Genomic DNA, 10,260 nt, shown 5'->3' with positions numbered 1-10,260 from the left:
TGTTGGTTTGAGTGTCTTAATAAAGAGATGGCAAACAAAGCATATAATGTTTTAAAGCAGACAGTGTTTTTCATAAAAAATTTCTTTCATTCTGTGGTTAGATTGATAATTTTATGAATCTTTCAAGGGAAAATTTCTCTATTTGGACTGCAAACCCCAAATTTTTCAAGGTTTTTCCTTTCTTGTTCAGTGATAACACCAAGTCTTACTGGTAAATCTTCTGTAGACAATATACTGCAAATAATAATAATAAAAATAATAATACAAATATTATTCAGGCATTGTAATTTTAGGTTGTCCTGAGCTGAGTAATTCATTCTAATGCATTAACATCTCAGTATTTGTGGATTGTCTATTGTTTAAAAGTCAAAAAAGAAACTTTACACAATCCAACTCAGAAACAAGTGCTAGTAAATATGGACAAATTTATTTTCTTAATTCTAATTATTATTAATGTTAAAGAGTTAATTTGACAAAATATTGAAAAAACATGCTATTAATCATTGAACATTGTCAGGACTTTTTAGGAAACCAAAAAAGCATTTATTTAAAGAATTTATTTGCCTTGTAGTGCTTTATGGAATAACTATATTGAGCTTTCCTAGTGCTAATATCTAACATATATGTATTTTAAAAATAGCCCCATTAAAGAAAGTCTATGTGATCCTCACTTTAGGGCTAGGGAGAGTATTAAGAATATTGGAAGATATTTACTTAAGATCAGCCACCTACTTTCTGCAGCAATTTCCCTTTTACCTGCTAACATCTTGAAAGAAGTTTCGTTAAAAATTAATGGATTGACAGAAGCTTTGCAGTTCAGACTTTACAATGTGTAGACAAATGTTCGTAACTGCAACCTTTATTAAGGACATTTAAGGAGCCGTCTCTTTGCAATATCTTTGTTTTCCTTTTAAGAAATAATGCCCATCTCCTCCCTCGCCCCCAACAGACAAACTTGCAGTATCACACCTTCAATTTGATAAAATATAGTAAGTAATATAAGTATAACATCCTTGCAAGAATGATGTTAAGTTACAGTGTTTAGAAGCTCCAAGCTTTGAGCTTTACTTCCTTACTGGTTTATTATTTCAAGTTCCCTTTATACTGTGTCCAAGTACAGTAAAAATTATTATGTTTCTAAAGCTCCTGTTTCAATTCATGTTTTATTGAAGAGTTTGAATATACTGTACTGATAAAAATGGATAAAAATTCATGTAAACCTCATCTCTAGAGGATGCCAACACTAAAGTGGCTCAGTTATTTCAGTGTGAAGTGAGAGGGAAGTGACCTGGGGTTCTCAGCATCTTACAGTAGATTATCATAACTACAAAATAATACTTTTGTGTACAAGTGTCTCAGAAGAAGCTGAGATTCTTGTTTTCTTTTAAGAGTGAGCATTTTATATATGATTGCAGATAAATTTCATTTTATTCTTGGAAAATAAAATAAAGGTGCATACATTTTTGTGACTGCTGAGTATCTCTTCCTGAATATTAAATAACTTGGTAGCTCGCCAAGTATGTCACCCATACTACCTTTTCATCCTTCAGTATTGAAGCATTTTAAAAAAGAAAGATGTTGCAAAGGATTTTGAAATGTGAATAGTAATAACCAATCGGAATTGAATTATTGATGACAAATGTAAGTTGTATCTTACAAGAAGTCATAAACTGTGTTTTTTTTCTAGTAAAAATTTTTTTACATTAATAGTTTTTGGTTGCTGCTTTATAGAAAGTAGTAGTTACTTCAATGTCCCTTAGAATACAGCTTTAATTCTGAGTCATAGAAAATGATGGGTATTTTTTGGTAATGTGCAGGTGAGTATGCTCTCTGAGAGACAAACTATTGCATTTCTTGTTATTTTTACAGCAGACCCTAAATTATTTCTTGCCATAATTGCTAAGTGAGACAAAAATCTTTTCCAGCATTTGCTCTTAGGCTAAGTAATAAAATGAAAATAGAGAAAAAATTTGCCAAGAGTTATTATAATGCATAATCTGCTGCCAATTATTATCAGTGATTTGTTTTACAAAACTTTGGTGAGATCTACTTTCATATTTAGCTATGTGGTTAATTTGGAATTTGAAAATTTAATGTACCTGATTGATTTTTTTTTTTGTAATCCCAGAGGCACTATGGCGGTGCAATTTTGTGTGTAGATTTACTAGGGGATTTGGGCAATAACATCTAAAATGTAGATCCTCAGAATCCTTGTCTGGCATGAAAGAAGCTCAATTCCTTGAGCGTGTAAATTTCTCTTAGCAAAATCCTATAGATAGCTAATTTTCTGCTTCAGGGTATGAACAGATAGTTGAAATTCTGACAATGCTAATCTGTTTGAAAGCTCTCTCCTGCCTGAACTGCAGTGGGAGTCATAAATTACGGGTTTCTGTACCTGTCTCTGTACAGAGCCTATTCCTGAAGATGTGGTAAGCAGAAAATAAAATGTATTGTGTAGCAGCTGCCTGTAGCATTTTAATAAGTATAAAATGAAAAAATATGATCGAATACAGTTTAATACCTGACACGGTATATGTAGCATGCTATGCATAAAGTGATTTCACAATAATAATAGAAAACTAAACTTCACAAACTTTTCAGTTATCTCTGTCTTGTCCGCCTCTTCTTTTCCTTTTCGTGTATGTCATGTATTCTTTTAAAACTCTTCCAGAAAAAGTTTTAATCCAGTATACCATATTGGAAAATATGATTCAAGGCAACCATCCCCCTGAGCTGGTAGACAAAGCTGGGGAGCAGCATACACCCCCAATAACCCAGGAGGAGGTAGTTAGTGACCTGCTGAGCCACTTAGACAATCAAAAGTCTGTGGGGTTGGATGGGATTCTCATGAGGGTACTGAGGGAACTGGCATAAGAGCTCACCAAGCTCTACTATCTGTCCTCAGCCCTAGCTAACTGGGGAGGTCTCAGATAACTGGATGTTAGGCAATGTGATGTCCATCTTTAAGAACAACTAGAAGGAGGACCTGGTGAACTACAGGCCTGTCAGCCTGACATCAGTGGTCAGGGAGTTAATAGAACAGATCATCTTGAGCACTGTCACATGGCATGCACAGGACAACCCAGAGACTGGGCCCACACAACATGGGTTTAGAAAAGGCAGGTTCTGCCTGAAAAACTTGATTTTTGACTAGCTGACCTGCCTAGTGGATGAGGTATGGATGATAAAGAAATGGGACTGCACGCACACACCATTAGATTTTCAGGATTCTCCACAGATCTCTTTCTGTGTTTCCCTTTTATTCATATTCTTTTGTAAACTGCACCTGATGTTGTCTTTAAGTTAACCTGAGTTCCCAGGATCTTGCTAAATTGGTGTTTTGATCCCACACCTTTGCACTCGTATCATGTTGTGTCTGTTTTCAGCCACGGGAAAAACCATACACGCTATTATGCAGGCCATTAAGTGGTTTTCCACTTTGAGAACACAGCATTCTCTTTGTCAAAACACTTGTCAAGGTTGATCCTCCTTTTTGGTTCTAATTAACTAAGTGCAGGTGCATCTGACTCAGCTTGTTCCCACATGAGGGAAAAGCTGTGGATGTAGTCTACCTGGACTTTAGTAAAACCTTTGATGCAGTCTGCCATGGCATTCTCCTGAAGAAGGTGGCAGCCCACGGCTTGGACACAGGCACTCCCTCTTGGTTTAAGAGCTGGCTGGATGGCTGGGCTCAGACAGTGATGGTGAACAGTGCTGCATCCCGTTGGTGGACTGTCACCAGTGGTGTTCCCTGGGGTTCAGCATTGGGCCCAGTCCTGTTTAATATCTTTATTAAATGGATGATCTGGATGAGGGGACCAAGTGCACTCTCAGTACGTTTGCAGTTGAGTGGGAGTGTTGATTTGCTGGAGGATGCAAAGGCTCTGCAGAGGAATCTGGACAGGATGGATTGGTGGGCCAAGACCAATTCTGTGAGGTTCCACAAGGCCAAGTGTTGAGTCCTGCACAACGACATCGTGCAGAGCTACAGGTTGGGGGAAGACTGACTGGAAAGGGGCCCAGAAGAAAAGGACCTGGGGGTACTGGTTGACTGCCAGCTAAACATGAGCCAACAGTGTGCTCAGGTGGTCAAAAAGACCAATGGCATCCTGATAGCATCCTGGCTTGTATCAGGTATAGTGTGGTCAGCAGAACTAGGAAAGTGATTGTTTCTCTGTACAAGTGATTGTTTCTCTGTACCTGGCACTGGTGAGGCCGCACTTTGTATACTGTGTCCAGTTCTGGGCTCCTCATTTAAAAAAAACAAACATTGAGGTACTGGAGCATGTCCAGAGAAGGGCAACAAAGCTGGTGAAGATCTAGAGAATAAGTCATATGAGGAGTAACTGGGGGAGCTGATCCCAGCTCAGACTTTTGCAGAGTTTTTCTAGTGGCATTTGTTGAGTGACTGTGAGAAGACTCAAAATATGGTTCTATAACTGTTTCCTGCCTTTAAGTAAAATATTTAGATATAGAAGGACCTTCACACTTCTGATGTGCTAAGCTCTTGTGCTAGGGCTGATTAGTTTCCTTTGGCAATCCATGGAAATTATATCCTTTAGTTTCCCATTAATCTTGTGTGATTAAGAATTTTACGTCATGACAGACTTGGGAAAATAACCTAGAGCACAACTGTCTGTAAATAAACACTCTGAAATCATGTGGTTTCAAATAAATTAATACAAGAGCCAGAATAGCTAGTACAGTTAGTTAGCGTAGAGACTTGTTAGTCTGGAGACTTCTCACTCCACTTCTTTATTCTCTGTATTTGCTTGCAAGGTAGTGATATCAAAGGCTGCACAAGAAGTTCAGGAAGAAGAGGAAATAATGCACATCAGGGAAGTACTTCAGGAACAGATTTTTAGGATATGAAGATGCTGTAAGTGCTTTCCTAAAGAGTTTGCAGCAATGACTCATCTGTCATAAGCATTGAAGTACTGGATTTTTATTCAGCTATTATATCTTGAGTACTTCATCCCAGTGACAAACATTTTACGATTATATTATCCTGTCATTGCAAACAGGTCTTGGAGAACAAAGTGATAGCATGCCTGGTTTCTGATCTAGGAATCCGGAATAACTGATGATATGCAGAAACATGACAGCAGTTGGTTTGTTTTGCTCTTTCTCACTTCAGTAATGACTGTTTGAAACACAACAACATTCAACAAATAGTCAATCTCTTGAGCACTGCATCCTTTGAAAACATATTCTGTTGAATCAGAAAACAGAAGGTGGGAGGAGAGGAAGAAGACTCAAAATTGCCTATAAAACTTAGGTAATCAGTTTTCACTGAAATAAGACTGATTTCTTAACTGTAATTTATTTCTTGACAATCACAAGATACATTTCAAACAAAGATAAAACAAATGAGAAAAAACAATAAAACTCCTCTCAGAAATAACTTTTAAACCTTTGATTTTACTTTTTAATTGACTTTGGCTAAATCTTTGATACTGCGCTGAAATAATCAGCTCTGCTGATTAAAATAACAACTCTGCTTGGGTTGTTTTAACCAGTCCCTCAGGAGGCATGGCAGAAACACACAAAAACTGAGAGACCTGTCCTTTGAATTAGGAAGGGTTGCACAACTTGGAATGACCTGTATCATTGCTTTGTGACTCTTGTACCTCAGGCAACTTAAATGGATAAATTGTTACTGAATATGTAGATAAACTGCTTTGTTGCTTTTGTCAGCAAGTATTGAGTCCTACAGAGGTCAACGACTTTTATGAAATAAAAATTTGGATTTTTTAAAGTACATGTCTGGGGAGAACTTGCATATACTAAAAAGCCAAGCAATAAAATGAGTAGTAGTTAAAATTAAGACTGTAGGGAAAATTAATTAGGAAAAAAGAAAATCATGTAGTCCACTAAAGTATTAATTACTAAGGGAAAAATAAGCACTTTTAGTAACAAAATAGTTGCTCAGAGCATTCTTCCATTTTGAACAATAGATCATATATAGCTTTAACGCATAATATTTTTAAACATACATAATTATCACTAGGTAATTTATTTAATTTTGGAGAATCTTAGATGTCTAGGTCCTGAAGTTTTCTAAGTGAAATTTCCATTTCAAAGCCTTACTTACAAAGGAATTAAAGAGGAAATTATATCTGGATTTCAGAGCTAGGTCCAGAAGGAATCTAAATAACATCTTATCATGGAATGAATGTTTTAGCAAGAGCTTTGATAGTCAGGGGTCTGTGATCAGGCTGAGTTTGGCAGGGTTTATAAGCATGGGTGTGACCCTATGCTGATTCAGTGATACTGCCCTGAAGACCTCTGCTAGATCCTTTTCTCTGTGATACAAAGCTGGGCTGCACTACTTTGTACACAGACCTTGGTTATCCTTGTGTTGCACAGAATTTTTCTGTTACAATAGAGTCCCTTAGAATCTAAACCACCTTTGAAGGCAGTGGGCAAAAGCTCGTAAATTGGTCTCCTGTTGTTTACTGCCTATTTTTTCTCCCAATGAAAAGAAGATTATCACCTGTTTCAGACAAGATAGCTTTTTTCCACTGTACTACCAACCTTTTTCAGAAACTTTTGTAGTGACTGAGAAAGAAACAACAGTTTCACAAAAGAACATCTTTTCTTATTTCGCTTCCTGCTACACATAGCCTATTTTTTCTTTCCAAGCTGTCAATTTGACTGTTGTACTGAAAATTGCAATTTCCTTATATTTCCCAGCTCTTTTGGACCTCCACTTGCACTGCTTTGTTTTTGTTTTGTTTTAATAAAGTCTAGAAAGAAATTGAATGGAATCCTGAAATGGGATATCAAGTAATAGATGATGAAAACAATTCTGAAATGTCATTCTGTCTAATTTTAAGGTCATCTTCATCCACTTTTCCCAGCAGGATATTGTTCCTTTAGGATTTGTACTAGTTATAGGTATAAATCTCTTCTGTATTTTCTGAAAGATAGAAGTAGCCGCTCCATTTTGTGATAGAGATTTTTTTGTCTCTTACCTTTATCTCTAATTCCTCCCAAATCAGGAACTCACATTAAATACTAAACTTTAGAAGTATATAATTATATATTATGTTTCAAAAGGGAAAAAAAAAAGATTCCATAATCAACAACATTGCATTGATAACTTTAAAATACATCTTCTGAGCAGAAAAATACTTCTGTCTTCTCATAGTTTAAAGTCATGCCATTAGTGAAGGAAAAATGTTTAGGAAAACTTACAGGGAAAGGTAAGGACATGTCTGTGACAATGGGGTCATATTTTCTTCATTTGCTAGCCCTGTCTGCACTGCCTGCTGAATAGATAAAGTCCTTTTATTGACCCACTGCTTGCTACATAGATATGAATTAATCAAGACTTTGCAAAGTTTTCAACTCAGAACCATTGGAAACTGAACCATTGGAAGACAAGGGAATATCTTTTCTTCAGTACTACTAAAAATAATGTCGAAAACCTCTAAAGATGGAGACTGCATAAGCTCTTTGGGCAGTCAGTTGAGACACTAAGGTAAAAATGCGTTATGGAGATGCAGAACAATCTGTTTCAAAAACAGAAATCTTTCTGGTAAAGACAGCTGTATATTTTCCTGTAAATCAATGCTAAGACTTATATATTCACCTCTACAAAACCTTTCAAGGGTAAGATACTTAATTTTTTTTTTATTTATGCAGAGAGTTTTTAAGAGTATTCCTTATACGTCACATTTCTCTCTTTGTATGAATTTTAATTTCAACTCAGTTGCTCAATTTGAGAGCGAGGTGTTTGATTATGATTAAGCATAGCATGTGGTGTTTGGCAAGTAAAATGCCTGTAATGGAATGGTCTGCAATACTCAGTATCTCAATGTCTGCTACTTGCCTGAAGTATCAAGCTGCAGCTATACTTCCTTAAAAAATAAAGATGAAATGATCTGCATGAGGCTAGTAACAGTGTGGGATACACCAGACATTAAAGCACCTTCAAGAAAAAAAAATAAACAACTAAAAGAAAGCCTTAAATCTATGTTGTATATTTATTATATGGTTGAAATAATACTTATGATCCATTAAAGTAGTTTTAGAGGGACATTGTGCCAACATTACTCAAGTTTTCTTTGAAGAGTGATTATGCAGGATGTGGTATTCTGCTTCTGTAGGATTAACCACGAACAGTACTTCACTTGTGCTCATTACGTAGAAGGAGGACTGGGAAAGATCAACCTCTTGTCCATTAAGCCATCAGGGTTCTTAAATAGCAGATGAGAAGCTTAAACTTGAATCACATATGTAAAGTTCAGATTTTAGTGCAGTACTTATTGATATTGAGTGTTCTAAATGTCAGCACACAATGACAGACTATCAAATATGTTGAATCATACCACTGAAGGCCAGGAGGCAGAGCAATTTGCAGCTAAGTCCAATTTATGTTTATAAATGGAAAGCTCAGTTTGAGCCCTGCTTAACTAAACAGACAATGCCTGCATGAGGTTAGATTTTTATATGAGCCTGCTTATGTCTAATTATATGCTAATCAATTTGATTTCTCATTTAAACTCAAACTAGGAGGTTTCCTTGTAATAACCAACTCACATTGAAGCAACAAAGCAACTTTATACTTACCACATCAGCAGGGTTTAATTGCATATTTGGACAATGAAAATTGAGATGGATTCATTTTCATTGTCCTTACAGTGTAGCAGTATACAATGCACTTTTAGTTTGAGCTGATGCATTTATGTTGAAGATATTAAAATGTGACATCCAAAAATCCAATCTGTTTGTAGGCACTGTAGGAAAAAAAATTGAAGAGAGTTCCTCTTTTCCTACTCCTACAGATACACAATCATGATGATTTAGAGCACACCTGAATAATTGTTAAAAGTTTTATTTCTTAATAAAGGCTTTTAATTAAGCAAACATTTAAGTAGTCTCTGCATTCATGACTGTGAAAATGCCCAAGTGCTTTACTGAGTCTAGTACAAGATAATACTAATATTTGCGTGAGTTGCTCTTTTAAAATGCCCAAATGAACATCTTCAGGAAATATGCCTGATTTATCTGATTTACTTGTGAACCTTTTGACACATATTGAAATTTTATTTGTATGAAACTTTTATCCCAGCAGAAAATATAAAACTGAATAAACCAGGTTACTGAAAAGACATAACTAAATCTTGCTTTGATTCTTATGGCTAGATTCTTTAGATGGATGTTAATTGTTAATATAATAAGATGTAAAAAGGAATACTGCATTCATTGCTCTGAAATTTATTAAAGCCTAGAAAAATTTGGATAATTGAAAACTATTTGTCACTCCTAGCATAAACAATTCCATAGAGCCTTTGTGGGATACTATACAGTTCTTTTCTGCATTCTTGACATGCATTGACTGGTATGCCAAAGTCATTTTTGTACAATTGCTGTTCAGAATGCCAAGACAAAAATGCTTTCATTTATAGTAGTATTTCTACAAACTAAACATTTTGAAAACACTCAAAACCATTGGTCTTTGATCCAAGGCAATTGGATTTCTCACATTGCGAGAAAAATAAAGATCTTCTAAGTAACTTTTACCTGTGAGGAAGTGTTTTATATTGTTCTGGGGTTGAATGTTGTTTGTAGGGTTCCTCTTTGCTCTCATATTGTGACTAAACTGTACTGTGTAAACAATAAAACTCATTGTTTTTCAGCTGGAACATAATAAAAATCCACTTCGTTTACCATTTTTGTAAGGAGACCACATAAAATCTTTTCATCTCTTTTCAACTGTTTGGCAACTTGAGCAGTTTTAACGTATAACTTTTTCCTGTAATCTCTTCAGAGGAGTCCATTAACTTTTACAGAGGATAATTTGCTGTGCTATTGTAGTTCTTTGTTCTTGGACCAGAGGTTTTCCCCTGCTGCTGCTGCATGAATCGATGCATGTGGTACTTCAACCTCTCCACTCATTTTCAAATTAATATATGGAAGAAAACTGGTGTTATCAGATGACTGACATAACCAACGCTTCTACTGTGAAGTAAAATAAGTTAACCAATAAAGGTTGAATCTGTACAACTTCAAACGGGGTTGTAAGTGAACATAACAAAGCATCACCTTTTGGTTAATGAGTTTGTGCCAACATGAACTTTAGCTCAGAAAGGCAGTCTGAGGCTGTTTAAATGTTACTTATAATTTAAAACAGAGTCCTAGGGTATGAAATATAAATATATATGCAGCCTTTTAAAAAGTGGCCAGATAGTGCTTGGTGAAATACAGAAATGTTTTTCTACTTTCTCTTTCCCAACACTGTTAAATGATTCA

The sequence above is a fragment of the Lepidothrix coronata genome, unplaced genomic scaffold, assembly GCF_001604755.1.
Source record: "Lepidothrix coronata isolate B3197 unplaced genomic scaffold, Lepidothrix_coronata-1.0 Scaffold9, whole genome shotgun sequence".
Lineage (NCBI taxonomy): Eukaryota > Metazoa > Chordata > Aves > Passeriformes > Pipridae > Lepidothrix > Lepidothrix coronata.
This window is presented reverse-complemented; position numbering follows the sequence as displayed.